Source organism: Podarcis bocagei (assembly GCF_964188305.1).
Source record: "Podarcis bocagei genome assembly, chromosome: 17".
Lineage (NCBI taxonomy): Eukaryota > Metazoa > Chordata > Lepidosauria > Squamata > Lacertidae > Podarcis > Podarcis bocagei.
In genome coordinates this window covers 1,507,893-1,525,962 of record NC_138143.1, presented here as the reverse complement: position 1 = coordinate 1,525,962, position 18,070 = coordinate 1,507,893, and the positions used below count along the sequence as shown (strand labels likewise).

General features: G+C 50.8%; 1 pseudogene across 1 annotated transcript in view; it reads left to right on the top strand.

Moving 5' to 3' along the window:
• The first annotated feature begins 1,497 nt into the window (after nt 1–1,497).
• Nucleotides 1,498–18,070, top strand: part of LOC308577295 (leucine-rich repeat neuronal protein 1 pseudogene) — a 57,058-nt pseudogene continuing 40,485 nt past the window's right edge. The window contains exon 1 of the transcript XR_014013445.1: nt 1,498–1,602. The product of XR_014013445.1 is annotated as a leucine-rich repeat neuronal protein 1 pseudogene (transcript). The remainder of the gene's footprint in view (nt 1,603–18,070) is intronic.

Sequence of the window (18,070 nt, the reverse complement as noted above, 5' to 3'; positions counted from 1 at the left end):
TATCAAAAGGGTACACAGAGGGGAGAGGAATGTCAGCCTTTGATGATGTCATCTGTATGAAATCACCCCCAGCCCTCCAACTGCCACTTATCCCTCAGGTATCAGAGCTGATTGTATTTTTATAAATTGCAGGGTGACATCACCAGGGTCTCCAGTAGCACATTTTCTTCCCAGCCTGTTTCTGACATAGTTAACTGCCCAAATGTGCCCCCACTAGAAGCAGAGAATGGATGTGGGAGCCCCTATTCCCTGTCTTTCACCCCCTGACCTTCCCATATCCATTAAAGACAGTCTGTTCTTGGACAGTAAGGCTCAGGAGCCCCTCACAAGTTTATAAACACCCATTCGCAATCCGACAAATGTTTTGAATATGAGACATCACAGGGAATATCAGTGTGATCCTATGAATGTGGTGTTAGAGGAGCCCAGGTGTCTTGGCCTCATCCTCCCCCCAGACCCAGACATCAAGCAAGAATCTCATCTGGTCCTTGATCTGAGAATAATAAAAGCCCACTTCAAATGTTCAAAGCTCTTTGCATATATTATTTTAGTAATCCTTCTAGCAACCCTGTAAGGTAGACCAGTATGGCCAGTGCATCTGGCTGTAAACCAGAAGACTGGTGTTTGAGCCCACCCAGGGGAGGGACCAGATGACTCTTGGGTTCCCTTCCAACTCTACAATTCTGTGATTCTGTGACCATTCCCCATATTAAAGACTGGGAAGGCACCGAGGAATAGTAGCTTGTCTAAGGTCGCCTCACCCCTACACAGTACATTCAAAGCACTATCATCATACCACTTTGACAGTCATGGGGAATCCTGGGAACTGTAGCTTCTTAAGGGTGCTGGGAACTGTAGTTCTGGAAGTTCAGCACCCTTAACCACACTGCTCAGGATTTCCCATGGCTATTAAAGTGCCTTAACTTGGGATTCCTGGCTCACACTTGGGCAGGTAAACTTGGAAGTAAGTTCCCCTGGGTTCAGTGAGGCTTATTCCAAAGTGGGTATGCCAAGCTGCACAAGCTCTAGCAGAAGGGATTCCGTCAGCCCCTTCTATGCCTAATAAGCATATCCCCAATTTCTTAGGAAATTTCTCCTTCCCCAGTCTGGCCCCCAAGACTTAACAGGCGCGTTTCCAGCCCATGGAGCCAGCCCGGGTGTTCTGGTCTTGTGTGTTCCCCTGCTCAGCCTGGAGCGGAGCCCCAGAAGGGAGAGGAAACCTCGCCAAGGTATTATTCACCAGCCGAGCTAGTGGTCCGCTTTCCAGAAAAGGCGGCGGCGGCGGCGGAGATTGAAGTCAGTCTAACAGCATCCCAACATCTTCCCCCTACCTCTCCTCCATACATCATGACATCATTTCTGTCCCCTGCCCACCCCACGGAGTGGTGATCTCCATCTGGGCGGTCCCTCGCCTCTCCATTGGCTAGGAAGCTATGTCCGTCATTCCCTGAAGTGGGCGGCCCCCACGCTGCTCTCCTTACAACGCCCCCCCCCCTTTGAAATCTGGGACTTCAGAGCGTGACAGCTGGAAGCAGGAGTTGGGTACCTACCGACCCCAGCAAAAGAAGCCGGACCCCGGCTGTGCCCTAGGCAAGGCAGCGGGTGAGTGAGCCTGGGTCCCCCAGTCCACGGTCGAAGGATGCGGTTGCTGCGGGAGACGGGATGCAGGAGGTGGAAGGGGCGGAGTGGGGAAGCAGCTAGGCGGAAAGTTTCCCGGCTTCATCTCATCCTCTGTACTGACCTAATTCCTCAGCTCCCCTTCCTCAATCCCAGCACCATTCTCCCAGCCCATCTGGCCATCCCCGCTTCTTCTTTTTAACGCATCCACTTGGGTCCATCCAGCGATCTGCACTATTCCCCCATCCTGGTTCCTGCTCCAGGGACAAAAACCTCAGGGATTCCCTGGTGCCCACCTTCCCTAGCATCCCACTCCCCACCTAGGATGGAGGATATAAGCAAGCCAGGAGTTCTGCAGACCACCTTTCCCAGCTATCTAAAGTCAAATCCAGTCCAAGCAATCATTGATTCTGGCACAAAAGGAAAAATGCTATGTTTGTGGTATTTGGAGTGATTTTTAAAGCTGCCCTTCTTTTGTCACCATGGTACATGCTACATCTAGGACTGGGCAAAAAAAAGAGAGAAACAACTCCTTGGGTCATCCCTGGAGTGTTCCCCTCCTAAATTGCACAGGCAGGTGAGGTGGGGCTGGAAGCCAGGGCTTAAGGTGATCCACCATAGCCAGGAAGGTTGATGAAGGAACCCTGGGACTCGACTAACTGGGGGCACAGACTTCCATCCCCGTGCACATTCAATGCAGCCAAGCAGGCCGTGCCATTTTTAAGGGTTAGTTTGACTCCCCGTGCCTGCCCGCCTCCAACCAGCCAGTAGCCATCAACACATTGCTTCCTAGTTTCGTTCCAAGTGCTTTGGAATTAACTGAACAGCCCCAATATGTACTGAAGTGCATGGTGTGCCAACTGGCAGCAGGTTTAGCTCTACTGTGTTACTTCACTGTGCTGTCACTTATGTTTTGATTCAAGGAATGGTGAGGTTGAAGTGCTCTTGCTCTGTTCCCAACCTTAAAAGCCTCTAAAATGGCAGCAAAGAAGGAAAGCTCTTTGAGGGTGACCACAGGAAAGGGGAGCACATCTCAGGAAGAAAGCACCTGCCCAGGTGCATCTCCAGGTGGGGCTGGGAGAGACTTCTTGCCTAAAACTGTAGGAGGTGCTGCCAGTCAGTGTAGAGGAGCCAACAGTCTGACTCCACTGCTCACTGCAACTCTTGAGAGCCTGGACAGAGACTCTGAAGCAGTGCAGAAACTCCAAGTGGAGGACAAAGTTCTGCTGGGAGAAGCCACCCTCCTCCATGGGACTCTTTTGTCCTGCCCCAGCTTCCCAAGGAGAACGTGCATTGGATGAGAGCAGGTCCCACGTCCAGCCCCCTAAGGTATCTTCTAGACGGAAGCAGAAGTCTTGGAGACACTGGGCAGATGGAAACCACCCATTCATCTGCACCTTCTCTGCTTTTCAGTGTCATCCTGTAATCACCCTGCACAGGTTGCGACAGAATAGAAAAATGAATTCCACATGGGGAAGGCACAGCTCAGAGTATAAAGGGCAAAGGCTGTCCTTTGCTAAAGGCCAGTCCTTCCCCAGAGATGACCTTCTGGGATGGGGGGGGGGAGCAATCTCATCAGAAAAAAGGAGAGAAACTAGCCATGCTTTCCCTTGAGCAGGCAAGAATTGCCGCCTCACCGGGGAAACAAAACAGAGGCAAAAGAGAAAGAGAGGTTAGAGGAGCTCTTTGTTGCACCCAGCTGTGGTGGGTTCTTCTGGGCAGTCTCCCTTTGACCCCTGTTTAGGATTCATTGGATATGGTCATTCAATAATTGTCCACTGATTCATTCATATCCCCCCCCCCCGGGTCCCCATTTCCTCTTCTTAATGCAACTGAGCTCATTTATGAATTATTATTTTTTGCCTGGATGCCTCGTCTAGGTTAATTTTGGAGGATTTTGGTCATGTCCCATAAGAAAAGAAGGTCAGCACATAACAGATAAATTAGAAAGATTCCCAGCCGAGAAGGGAGCTTCACATCAAAGAGCAAAGAAGAAAAGCTGAGGGAACTGGGCAGTTTTTACATTGGGATGAGGAATGCTTCTGTGAAGAAATTACTAGCTCTGTGAGATGTGCACTGTAATGGGGCCCAGGACTCCCTGAGGCCACCTAGGGGTCAGTGAGAGGGAGCAGGCTTGGAGACCAAATCAAATGCAAGAACAAAACAACAACTTTCCTGCTACCAAAAATCGGTCCCAGTTGCTGGAGGAGCATTGGCTACACAGTCATCCAGAAAGGTTTAGGAGAAAATTATCTCTACTTGATGCAGTGGCAAATCTCTCAAGGTGCCCTCAAAGGCCATAGTTCTCCCTGCACAAAGTAGCAATTGAGTCCCTTGATCAGCTGCTGACACTGCTGGCTGGCTGTACTGCGTTATTTCCATCTGTTCATAATAATACTTGTTATTTGCCTTTCCTATCCATGGACTCAAGAGAAGCAAACAGGTTTTTTAAACAAGCAACAACAACAACAACAACAACAACAACAACAACAACAAAAGATCACAGTAAAAACTACAGCAAAAATAAGATACTTTTTTTAAAAAGCCAACTGGCACTAATAAACCAACCAGCCCTGGGGGGAAAAGCCTTCAATATATGACAAAATGTAGTTACTTGTGTTCTGCATATACAAAGCAAAGCTCAGGTAAATGGTGTCTGAGATGCTTATCGAAAGTGGCCTGGCCATGGGAGGATGAAAGTGCCTTTGGATTATGCTTCTTGGGGGAGGCATGGAGAGCCTGCTCACACTCTGCCTTGCACAACTGCCTTGCAAAGTAGGCCTGTCGCATCTGCAAACTACCCAGGAATCACTGCCATCAAACCCCTTAATTCAGCTAATCAGAGCATAGGTCATGTTTGCCAGGTAACCAGGTAACCGACTTCTTTCCAGAAGTTGAAGATCTGGCAGACGCCATGGTTATTGCTGGTGGAGTTTGCCAGCGGGGTTTTCTCAATCTTCCTGTGCTTATGATTTCAGTAGTACATGCCTCACCTGCTCAGGCTAAATGGAGTGGGGAGGGGGAGCAGGACAGCAAGGCTTTTATCCACATTTGGCTCATGCTGGAGTGAGTCAGTGGCCACAGCCAAAGTCGCTGGCCTTTCAGACCTTGCTCAGTTCAAAATATGGTCCTTGTTAGAATATTAGTTGCCCACTTGGGGCACACAGGAAGGATGTCATCTTCTGCTCCTAGGGAAGGGAGCTCCCAAAAATAAGGCCCTGCTATACACAATCTGTGAATTCACTTATAGAATTATAAAACCATAGCTCTGTGGCGTTAGAATGGACTCCAAGGGTCACCTAGCCCAACCCTTTACACTGCAGGAATCTCAACTAATACAGCCATGACAGATGACCATCCAACCTCTGCTTAAAAACCTCCAGGGAAAGAGTCCACAACCTCCCAAGGTTCCACTGTCAAAAAGTTCTTCCTGGTGTTTAGCCGGAATCTCCTTTCTTGTAACTTCAATTCATTGGTTCAAGTCCTATCCTCCAAAGCAGGAGAAATCAAGTTTCCTCCATCTTCCATGTGACAGTCCTTGAGATATTTGAAGATGGCTACATCTCCTCTCAATCTCCTCTTTTCCAGGCTAAACAACCATTCCTCATAAGGCTTGGACTCTTGATCATCTTGGTTGCCCTCTGTATTCCAGGTATGGTCTGCCCATGGCAGACTAGAGCAGGACTATGATTTCCCTTGATATGGACACTAGACTTCTGCTGATGCATCCTAGAATAGCATTAGGGTCTTTTGCTGTTGCATCAACCCAGCTGCCCATGCTAAGCTTGTGATCCACTAAGACCCCTGGATCCTTTTCATACGTACTACTGGCAATCCCTCATTTTATATTTGTGCAGCTGGCTGCTCCTGCCTAAGTGTAGAAACTTACATTTATCCCTATTGAATTTCATTCTGTTAGTTTGGGCCCATTTAGTTCTCCAATTTGTTAAAGTCATTTCAAATCCCAATTCTGTCTTCTGTGGCATTAATTTATAGGAGGGTGAGACCATTTTCCTTTCAGCATCCTTAAAATAATGGCATCTGACTCTGAACACGATTCATTTCAGAGACAAATGAGTCTTAGCTAAATCCATCACAAAGGAGTGCAGGATTTCAACCAATGCCATGATACTGACGCCTGACAATGGCTCTCAGAGTGAACCATTCACAGGGTTGTGTTATCACCCCAACTCTATTTGTTATTTTCATTGTCATGATCCTACACTTTGTCCAAGAGAAACTCCCCACCAGGGTAGAAATATATCAAACAGATGGTAAGCTCTTCAATCTGAGCAGGCTGAAAGCAAAGAGTAAGGTTACCATAACTTCTGTCATAGAGCTTCAGTATGCTGATGACAACGTAGTGTGTTCACACTCAGAGGATGACCTCCAAACCATCCTTAATATCTTTGTAAGTAAAGGTAAAGGGACCCCTGACCATTTGGTCCAGTCGTAGCCGACTCTGGGGTTGTGCGCTCATCTCGCTTTATTGGCCGAGGGAGCCAGCGTACAGCTTCCGGGTCATGTGGCCAGCATGACCAAGCCACCTCTGGCGAACCAGAGCAGCACATGGAAGCCATTTACCTTCCCGCTGGAGCGGTATCTATTTATCTACTTGCACCTTGACGTGCTTTCAAACTGCTAGGTTGGCAGGAGCTGGGACCGAGCAAGGGGAGCTCACCCCGTCGCGAGGATTAGAACCGCTGAGCTTCTGATCGGCAAGTCCTAGGCTCTGTGGTTTAACACACAGCGCCACCCGTGTCCAATATCTTTGTATTTTTTTTTAATCATATTTATTATAGTTTCCAAAACAAAAAAATAGAAATACAAAGAAAAAAGAAAGATAAAATACACTTAACCTTACTTTCATTGTCTACTTTCTGGGACTCCCCCATCCCCCTCCCAACTGTATTCCCCTTTCATTAATTGGTTCTACAAGCTCTTACTCCCAAATTAAAACTTAATTTGTTTAACCCACTATTCAATTTAAATTATACAGTCATTCCACCATCCCTCATCATTAACAGAAAGAAAGTTTTTCCCCCAAGGTCCGCCCCAGTTTCCTTCCACGAATTCCCTTTTTTAATAAACCCGTCCAATCAAAATAAAGTAGTATACAAGAAGATATAAAAAGATATAGAAAATAAAAAAGATAAAAAGATAAAAATAGTTGCACAGCCTTTGGATTCCAAATCTCCCCCCCCCCTTCCCCGGTTTGAATTCCCCATATCCATCAGTCTATCTATTGTCAGCCTGGAGATCTCAAGTCCATGGCCAGTTGTTTTTTTTCCCCCAGTTCCACCTTGCCGGTTTTTCTCTCTTTTTTTTAATATTTTTTTATTTTTTTTAATGATGTTTAACTTCAAACGTCCAATCTAAAAGAGGCCCCCAAAGGGCCTTTAGTTTCCTTGGTCTTTATAACTCCCCCCTTGTTCTTTCCAAGTCGTAATCAGCCCTTTGTTCCTTTTTCTCACTTTTCTCAGGTTTCTTGTCCTGTTCCGCTGCTAAAACGTTCTAATTCAGAAATTTAGTGCCTCTACAGAGGTTGTTGTTGTTCAGGAACAAAAACTTACGTCCAGTCCCTTCCTTTCTTCAATAGATAATTCTATTGTCTCCTTTAATATAAACACCTCTGTAGACGAAATACTGTTTCGGTTTTGCAGCTTTCCCAGAAGATAACAAGTCCTGTACGATTCCAAGAGTATTTTTCCACTTACGACCGTTCTTGTAATGTCCCGAAACTCCTCTAGGGGTATTGTAGTAACTTTGTTTCCTCTGATCCAAAAGTCAAATTGTTGTTCCTTATTTTCAACAGTTTATATCCAAATTGTAGCAAATTGTAGCAAAACTAACCAGCAAAGTCCTCATGGCAAAGTCCTCTTTGTATTCTCCAACTTTGACAGCTACTTTGACAGCTGTCAAAGTCTCCGTCTCTCTTCACCAGGCTCTCTCACGAATCGCCCCGGTTCCCTGGGGGGGTTACATTTTCATTCTCACCCTCCACTCTTCTCCTCCAGCACAGTTCTTATAATTTTCCATCGTGGAATTAATAATTTTTATCAAAAATACGCTTCTCTCTCGACCTTGGTTGCCCAATCCTTGTTTTAGAATGTTTACAATAGGGGGGGACTGACTTCCTTTTTGGATCTCCCCCGCTCGTGCCGAATCCGAAAAAAAAAATTCTTTTTTTTCTCCTTTTAAACCCGGTTTCCAAATTACTCACGGGTTGTTGTTTAAGTCCGAATTTTCAATAGAAGAAGTCAGCGCTCTCCGTCGAATGGCATGCGGCTTCGCTCGGCAGGGAAAGCAGAGGACTCATAGCACCACGCCACTCCCCGGCACCCGTTCTGTAGCCTTTAAAAAGGCTACTTCACGAGTCGGGAGGGCGCTAACGGTGCCCGCCGAGTCACCCATGTCCACGGGCTCCGTGCCCGTGGTTTTTAAGGGTCTCCGCGTCGCCGGCGCGGTAGGACCCAGCCCCTGCCGAGCAGACTCCCTCCGGAGCTCGGAGGGAGTCCGCCATTCGGCGATGGCGCCAACCCAGAAGTCCCGTGTCCAATATCTTTGTAAAAGGTAAAAGTAAAGGGACCCCTGACCATTAGGTACAGTCGTGGCCGACTCTGGGGTTGCGGAGCTCATCTCGCTTTATTGGCCTAGGGAGCCGGCATACAGCTTCCGGGTCATGTGGCCAGCATGACCAAGCCGCCTCTGGTGAACCAGAGCAGCTCATGGAAATGCCGTTTACCTTCCCGCCGGAACAGTACCTATTTATCTACTTGCACTTTCATGTGCTTTCGAACTGCTAGGTTGGCAGGAGCATATCTTTGTAGAAGCATACAAAAAGTTTGCCTATCACTCAACATCCAAAAAACCAAAGTGTTGCACCAACAAGCACAAAATAACCCTTCTGCAGCGCCACAAATCCAACTCAGTGGAGTAAGGTTGGAAAGTGTCGATCACTTCTCCTACCTGGGCAATTATCTCTCCACAAGGGCTGACACTGATGCTGAAATCCAGCATCGCCTGAGCTCTGCAAGTGCAGCTTTTTCCTGATTGAAGTGCAGAGTGTTTGAGGAGCGGGAAATTTGCAGGGAAACCAAAATGCTTGTTTACAAAGCTATTGTACTATCAACCTTACTGCATGCTTCTGAAACATGGACCACTTACAAACGCCATCTCCAACTCCTTGAAAGATTCCATCAATGGTGTCTCCAAAAAAAATTACATATCACTTGGGAAGACAGGCGAATTAATGCCAGTGTACTTGAAGAAGAAAAAATCACCAGTGTCAAATCAATGATTCTTCAACATCAACTTTGTTGGACTGGTCATGTTGTACAGATGCCTGATTATTGTCTTCCAAAGCAACTACTCTATTCTGAACTTAAAAATGGAAAGTGTAATGTTGGTGGTCAACAAAAGAGGTTCAAAGACTTTCTCAAGGTAAATCTTTAAAATTGTAGTATAAATACTGACAACTGGGAAATACTGGCCTGCAAGCGCTCTAGTTGAAGAACAGCCTTTACCAAAGGTGTCATGGACTTTGAAGACACTCAAACTCAGAACACAAGGGAGAAACGTGCTAAGAGGAAGGCACACTTGGCAAATCCACACCATGATCAACTCCTGCCCTGGAACCAATGTCCCCACTGTGGAAGGATGTGTGGATCCAGAATTGGCCTCCACAGTCACTTACGGACTCACTGTTAAAACCATGTTCATGGAAGACAATCTTACTCAGCCAGGAGGGATCGCCAAAGAAGAAGAACTGGTGCCTGGTGCCTGACCCCGTGAACTTCCTCCCAAGGGAAGGCCACTTTGCCACCTCTATAGAGATCTTTCGCTGCAAAGAAAAAAGCCTTTCCTTTGTGGGTTATTCAGTTGCAAGCTGTTCTAATTGTTTCATTTGATGCCTTTAGATTGCTTCAGCCTTGGCTACTTTTAATTTTTGCACATCTTCTATGTTGTTTAGCTTGGCTGTTGTCAGCTGTCTTAAAGTGTTTTAGAGGAAAAGTGGGATTTAAAAATTGCTTTACATGGATATATGACTCAGAAATAAAGGAAAGGAAATGCACCCTTCACATGCTGAGGTGCAGTCTTCTTTGCTGCTGCTTCACTTACAAATATTCTGAGAACTGCATATTCTTGTCATCCATAGCAGAGCCTCCAGATATCCTCATTCACCAGGGAATGTCCATATTTTCTGATGCTTGTCTCTGCGATATAATCATCTCTATTTTTGCCTTTTAAAATTTGTGCTCGTGTGAGATGCTAGTGTCATACAGGTGGACTTCTGGTGAAAGAAAGAAAGGACTTGTCTTCTCTATCTGGGAAGGGTCATTGCAGGCAGACAATTGTCTGTGACCCTCAGCCTCGTTTTATGCAGCACTCCAAGGAGGAGTGGGGTAGTACAACGGGAAAAAGCGGTTCATAGAACTGTAGAGTGGGAAGGGACCCCGAGGGTCATAGAATCATAGAATCATAGTGTCAGGGGTTCAGGAGCAGAGGCAAGAGCAAGGGAGGAAACAGAGAGCGAGGGGGAGGAGGCAGAAGAAAAGATGAGTGATGACGACGACCCGAGATCGCCGAGCCTTTCCAGTGAATCAGAAGATTCACAGAAAGGAGCACCAGTGGCCAGGGCAAGGGGGGAGTCTAGGGGGGCACCCCAGGAAGATAGAGCCAGAGGGGACTCAGAGGAGAGCAGTTGGAAATCGGGACCAGCGTCACCGCCAGAGAGCAGGGAAGAGGAAGGGAGCCAGGGAGCAAGCGCTGGCAGCTCACAACAGGGGGGAGGGCATGAGTCAGGAGTGGCCACACCTCCATCGGGGAGCGAAGAAACGGTCAGACGGAAAGTGGAAGGTTGGGCGCGCGCGCCAAGTTCAAATGCACAGGAAAGTGACGCAGTAGGCAGCCCTGAAAGAGAGCCAGGTCCTAAAGCCCGGCGCAAGGAGACAGGGGGGTCCGGGGGGTCGGCGTCAGAAGAATCCAGGAAGGAAGAGACCCCGGGGGGCAGAGGGACCCAGAGGAGAACAGTCAGGCGGAAAAGGTGGAGCAGGGCTAGGATATTAAGTTGGTGCACAAGGGGCGGAGACTCAGACGGAGCTTCGCCGATCTAGCCACTAGACGTAGAGTTGCACGCAGCAGCGTGAGAATGGAAACTGTAATTCAATAAAGACTTTTACTTAATGATCGCTGGCTAGCGTGATCCTCTGTGAGCTAGGATCTGGAAGCAGCTCTGACAGTAAGCTCCGTCTCACAATTGTGGGCATCTACAGCCTCGAGGAGAGGAGAGAAGCAGGTGCCTACTAGCGAGCTCACGAACGGCAGCCGACATGACGACTGAGCAGCAGATAGCGGAACTCAGAGAAGCAGTGTCACAACTGAATGCCGAGGCTCTCGCATCCAGGAAGAGAGAGGAAGAGGCAGCTGCCGCCTGCAGGGATCTCCAGGTCAGGTTGGACATGCTTACGAAGCAAGGGCAACTGACACCCAGACAGGAGGGAATTGGGTTGGCGAGACGAACAGGCGGTCTGGTCTCTCACTTCGATGGGAACCTGCAACAGTACCCCAATTTTAGAGCAGACGTAATGTGCGCACTGCAACTGCTGAATAAAGACTTTAGAGATGAGCAAGAGAAAGTGGGATTCATCATGTCCCATTTGCATGGGGATGCTAAAGCATGGCTGCGCAATTTGTGGAGGGATAATGATCCGGCGCTCCAAAATGCGGATGCCTTTATTAAAGCGATGGATGGATGTTTTTTATCAAGCATTGACGTGGATCTTGCTCGGCAGCAGATACATGGACTGAAGCAAGGGAGGGCCAGCGTAAGGCAGTACCATGCCCACTTTTTCGCTTTGGTCAGTGCCCTGGAATGGGACAGAGATTCGGTCCCTGTAAGAGACCTGTTTTGGGAGGGATTGCACGGCTCTGTTAAAGATGAAATTGCGAGGGGGGAGAGACCCCGGACCACGCAGGAGATCGTTCAGAGGGCGCTGGCGGTGGGGGTGCGGCTGGAAGAACGTCCGTGGAGCAGGGACGAAGGGCGTGGAGGGCGTGAACCAGCCAGGGGCTCCTCCTTCCTTCCCAGAGAAGCAGCGCGTGCGCAATCCACGCCTCCGTCTGGAGGAGGGACAGAACCTATGGAGGTTGGAAGTGCAAGGGCTCAGTCAGCAGCCAGAGCCCTAGCACCGACAACAGTGACGGCGAAGCCTCCTAGAGGGAACAGGAAGTGTTACATCTGCGAGGAGCCAGGGCATATGGCGAAAGAGTGTCCCCGGAGGCTCCGCAAGCACACTGCAGCCTCAGCAATGGTAACTGCAGCAACGCAGCACGGAGAACCACAGCAGGGAAACGACGCAGTCTGGCTGGAGGAAGAGGCACTGGGGCCCAGCCAGACGTGTCAGTGAAGCAGTCCCCAGAGATTTTACAGCCCGTGAACCCCCTCCCGCCCAAACCAGTAGTGAGGCTCACCGCATCGCTCCAGCTGCCCAATGGAATCACCATGGACGTGCCAATCACCATTGACTCAGGAAGCAATGCGGACTTTATAGGGCAAGACTTTGTCGACCGGCACGCTATACAGTTGCTGCCGGCCACGCTGCTCCTGCAGGTTGTCACGGTGGATGGCAGGGAGCTGCTCGGGGGGCAAGTGGTGAAGCAGACGCCACCAATGGTGATGCGACTTGGGAATCACAGGGAAATCATCAGCTTCAACGTCACTCAACTATCGGACACGCCCATTGTATTGGGCATGAGTTGGCTGGACAAGCACAGCCCAACGCTGGCGTGGTACCAGAGGCAGCTGACCTTCGGCTCTTCCTTTTGTGCTGAACACTGCATCGTGCCCCGGCAGGAAGGAGAGGAAGAGGAGACACAGCTGCTGCTAGGCACGCTGCAAGCGATTCCCCACAAGTACGCAGAATTTTTGGAGGTTTTCTGCGAGAAGGAGGCAGACAGGCTACCCCCTCACAGACCATATGACTGCAAAATTGACCTGCTGCCGGGGGCGGCGCTGCCTAAAGGGAAGCTGTATTCCATGTCTGAGGACGAACTGCAAGAACTCAAGGAGTTCATAGATCATAATTTGGAGCGCGGTTTCATCCGGGAGTCCAAGGCAGCGGGGGGCAGTCCTGTATTCTTTGTTAAGAAGCGGGACACGCCCCAAAAAAGACTGGTCGTGGACTATCGCATCTTAAACAGTGTGACCAAGCCATCGGACTTCCCCATGCCCCGGATCGACGACCTCCTCGCTAAGGTACGGAAGGGCAGCGTGTTCACCAAGTTAGACCTGCGAGGGGCATACAACCTCATTCGCATGCGGGAAGGAGATGAGTGGAAGACAGCCATGTTCACGCCACTGGGCACCTACGAATATAGAGTTATGCCTTTTGGATTGCAAAATGGCTCCCACGTTTTTCAAGCATTCATGCATCACGTGCTGGCGGGACTTCTCTACAAGACGTGCGTCTGTTTCTTAGATGACATCCTGATCTTTTCGGAATCGCAGCAGGAGCATGACAGACACGTCAAGGAAGTGCTGAGCAGGCTAAAGCAGCATAGGCTCTACGCCAAGCTGGAGAAGTGCCAATTCGACATGACTGAGGTGGATTTTCTGGGCTACAAGTTGTCTGACAAGGGGCTCGCCATGGACAGCGCCAAGGTGCGAGCGGTGTTGGATTGGAAAAGCCCACGCAACCGGAAGGAGGTCCAACGGTTTGTCGGCTTTGCGAACTTCTATCGCAAGTTTATCAAAGGCTTCGCTATGCAGACAGCGGCCATCACGGACACGCTCAGCTCCAAGAAAAAGAAGTTCATCTGGACAGAGCAGGCGGAGCAATCCTTTCAGGCACTCAAGCGTCTCTTCGCGTCGGAGGAGCAGCTGCTGCATGTCGATCCCAGCAGGCCAATGAGGGTCGAGACAGACGCCTTGGACAGAGCCGTGGGGGCAGTCCTGCTGCAGAAAGACCCGCAGGGGGTTTGGCGGCCGGGAGCGTTTTACTCCAGGAAGCTCAGCAAGTCCGAGCAGAACTACACCATCTGGGACAGGGAGTTGCTGGCCATTCATGCAGCGTTCAAAGCCTGGAGGCACTTCCTGATCGGCGCCAAGCACACGGTGCAAGTTTGCACGGACCACAAGAATCTGGAGCACTGGCGCACGGCACAGTTCCTGAACCAGAGGCAGATACGTTGGGCTGAGTTCTTTGCGAACTTCGACTTCCGAATAGAGTATGTCCCGGGGGACACCAACATCATGGCGGACGCTCTCTCCCGTAAGCCACAGTATCTGGAGGATGCAACGCCAGCGGCCGCCATGCACATCTTCGCACCAACAGTGTGGGCGTGCGCCGCGGCAACCGTGGACCTGGAGGCGGTGCGACGAGCGTTGCAGGATGACTCCTTCGCGCAAGCAAAGATGGCAGAGGTGCAAAGGGGCACGGCAGCGACCGACGGGTTCCAGCTGAGAGATGGATTGCTCATCCGTAAAGGGGCCATCTACGTGCCGGGAGACGAACTTCGCGCCATGGTGCTGCAGCAGCTGCACGACGCGCCCACTGCCGGGCACTTTGGCAAGGAGAAGACGGTGGAATTAGTCGCCAGGGATTTCTGGTGGCCCGGAATGAGAGGGGAGGTCGCGGACTACGTGGCGAGGTGTGACACCTGCCAGAGGGCCAAGCCAGTGCACAGACCGCCGGCCGGACTGTTGGAACCGCTGCAAACTCCGGTCGAACCATGGGAGAGGGTGGCCCTGGACTTTGTCACGGATCTGCCCAGCTCGAGGGGCAAGACGGCAGTGCTGGTGGTGGTGGACTTGTTTTCCAAGATGGCACATTTCATTCCGTGCGCTAAGGTGGCCACGGCGGAGCAAACCGCCAAACTGTTCATAGACCACGTGTTCAAGGTTCACGGTCTGCCACGGTCTATTCTGTCCGACCGGGGGCGGCAGTTCATCTCGAATTTCTGGCAGAAGCTGATGGGCTTCCTGAACGTCAAGATCAACCTGGCGTCGGCGAGACACCCGCAGACCAACGGGCAAGCGGAGCGGGTCAATGCCATCATGCAGCAGTACCTGAGATGTTATGCGAATCAACAGCCTGCGACGTGGGTGGATTACCTGCCGCTCGCCGAGTTCGCCTACAACAACACGAAGCACGTGTCCACGGGGGTCACGCCGTTCTTCGCCAACAACGGGAGGCACCCCAGAACCTTCCCGGGACTGGAAAGAATGGGGGAGGGGGAGCCGCAGACAGCAGATGCGTTCGCGTCGGAGTTGCAGGAAGTCCACGATCAGCTGCGGCGGCACTTGGAGCTGGCCAAACACGCATACAAGGTACAAGCGGACAAACACAGAAGGGTTGGCGAAGAGATCCATGTGGGAGACTGGGTCTGGTTAGCAGCCCACGCAGTGCCGGCCAGGTCGTCGGCCAAGAAGAAACTAGGGCATAAGCAACTGGGGCCCTACCAAGTCGAAGAGCAGGTCAACCCGGTAGCTTTCAGGCTGGCGCTTCCGGAGGGTTCCAGAATGCATCCGGTGTTCCACAGATCGGTGCTCACTCCCTACAAGGCACCGCACAGGTTTCAGGAACCCAGAACGGCACCGAGTCCACTCAGAGAAAGAACCGGGCACGCGGGAGTGGCACAGGAGGAGCGCATCAACGAAGTCACGGAGATTTTGGACTCCAGATGGGGGGAAGAGGGGGTAGAATACTTTCTCGCCAAGGAGGGCACCCCGGCCAGTGCGAACAGCTGGGTGCCAGGCTACGCCTTGGACGAACCTCTGCTCAAAGACGAGTTTCATGCCCTCTTCCCACATAGGCCAATGCCAGAAGACTTTTTCGACGACTGGCTTTTCACGCCCACGCTTTCTGCCAGCACGTTCCGGGGGTTCGACTCGGACGAGGACCCGATACGAGACGCCCGTTCCCCGGAGGGGTCCCCCTCGGGATCTGCCTCAGAACCCTCGTATTTGTGGGACGACAGACCAGAGGAGCAGTGGCGCAGGAAGTGGCTGGAAGGTCCAGGACGAGCAACGCCGCCAGGAGGAAGTGAGGGAGAGACGGACATGGACGTTTTCGGGGACGACCCTGGTTTCGAGCACGGCGGCACAGAGATGGAAGCGGAGGTGACCGTCGTCGACGAGGGCAGGGAGGAAGAACCGGGAGACTTCAGATGGAGGCCCGCCACGGGAAGCGAACGGTATCCGACGTTCGTCCCTTTGACACAGCAGCACCCAGCTCCCGCACCGAAAGGAGGGGAGGGGGAACGGGGGGCTTCGAGGGGGGATGGATGTCAGGGGTTCAGGAGCAGAGGCAAGAGCAAGGGAGGAAACAAAGAGCGAAGGGGAGGAGGCAGAAGAAAAGATGAGTGATGACGACGACCCGAGATCGCCGAGCCTTTCCAGTGAATCAGAAGATTCACAGAAAGGAGCACCAGTGGCCAGGGCAAGGGGGGAGTCTAGGGGGGCACCCCAGGAAGATAGAGCCAGAGGGGACTCAGAGGAGAGCAGTTGGAAATCGGGACCAGCGTCACCGCCAGAGAGCAGGGAAGAGGAAGGGAGCCAGGGAGCAAGCGCTGGCAGCTCACAACAGGGGGGAGGGCATGAGTCAGGAGTGGCCACACCTCCATCGGGGAGCGAAGAAACGGTCAGACGGAAAGTGGAAGGTTGGGCGCGCGCGCCAAGTTCAAATGCACAGGAAAGTGACGCAGTAGGCAGCCCTGAAAGAGAGCCAGGTCCTAAAGCCCGGCGCAAGGAGACAGGGGGGTCCGGGGGGTCGGCGTCAGAAGAATCCAGGAAGGAAGAGACCCTGGGGGGCAGAGGGACCCAGAGGAGAACAGTCAGGCGGAAAAGGTGGAGCAGGGCTAGGATATTAAGTTGGTGCACAAGGGGCGGAGACTCAGACGGAGCTTCGCCGATCTAGCCACTAGACGTAGAGTTGCACGCAGCAGCGTGAGAATGGAAACTGTAATTCAATAAAGACTTTTACTTAATGATCGCTGGCTAGCGTGATCCTCTGTGAGCTAGGATCTGGAAGCAGCTCTGACACATAGAATCATAGAATCATAGAGTTGGAAGAGACCACAAGGGCCATCAAGTCCAACCCCCTGCCAAGCAGGAAACACCATCAGAGCACTCCTGACATACGGTTGTCAAGCCTCTGCTTAAAGACCTCCAAAAAAGGAGACTCCACCACACTCCTTGACAGCAAATTCCACTGTCAAACAGCTCTTACTGTCAGGAAGTTCTTCCTAATGTTTAGGTGGAATCTTCTTTCTTGTAGTTTGGATCCATTGCTCCATGTCCGCTTCTCTGGAGCAGCAGAAAACAACCTTTCTCCCTCCTCTATGTGACATCCTTTTATATATTTGAACATGGCTATCATATCACCCCTTAACCTCCTCTTCTCCAGGCTAAACATGCCCAGCTCCCTTAGCCGTTCCTCATAAGGCATCGTTTCCAGGCCTTTGACCATTTTGGTTGCCCTCCTCTGGACACGTTCCAGTTTGTCAGTGTCCTTCTTGAACTGTGGTGCCCAGAACTGGACACAGTACTCCAGGTGAGGTCTGACCAGAGCAGAATACAGTGGCACTATTACTTCCCTTGATCTAGATGCTATACTCCTATTGATGCAGCCCAGAATTGCATTGGCTTTTTTAGCTGCCGCGTCACACTGTTGGCTCATGTCAAGTTTGTGGTCAACCAAGACTCCTAGATCCTTTTCACATGTACTGCTCTCAAGCCAGGTGTCACCCATCTTGTATTTGTGCCTCTCATTTTTTTTTGCCCAAGTGCAATACTTTACATTTCTCCCTGTTAAAATTCATCTTGTTTGTTTTGGCCCAGTTCTCTAATCTGTCAAGGTCGTTTTGAAGTGTGATCCTGTCCTCTGGGGTGTTAGCCACCCCTCCCAGTTTGGTGTCATCTGCAAATTTGATCAGGATGCCCTTGAGGCCATCATCCAAGTCGTTGATAAAGATGTTGAATAAGACCGGGCCCAAGACAGAACCCTGTGGCACCCCACTAGTCGCTCTTCTCCAGGATGAAGAGGAACCATTGATGAGCACCCTTTGGGTTCGGTCAGTCAGCCAGTTACAAATCCACTGAGTGGTAGCATAGTCAAGACCGCATTTTACCAGCTTCTTTACAAGAATATCATGGGGCACCTTGTCAAATGCCTTGCTGAAATCAAGGTAGGCTACATCCACTGCGTTCCCTTCATCTAGTCATCTAGTCCAACCCCCTGCAAGGCAGGCATCCTGCCCACAGCCATCCCTGGGTGAGCTCAAATCACCTCCTTCTGGTTACCAGCCAGACTACAATAATGCAAACCCCACTTGTTCATGGGCGAATCAGGGGGCAGCTGCTCCCCCCACCCCAAATCAAGTAAATAAATAAAAATACTTCACTGACTGATTGTGTGGCAGATAATTCAGTTCACCCTCCCCCCATAAAGCC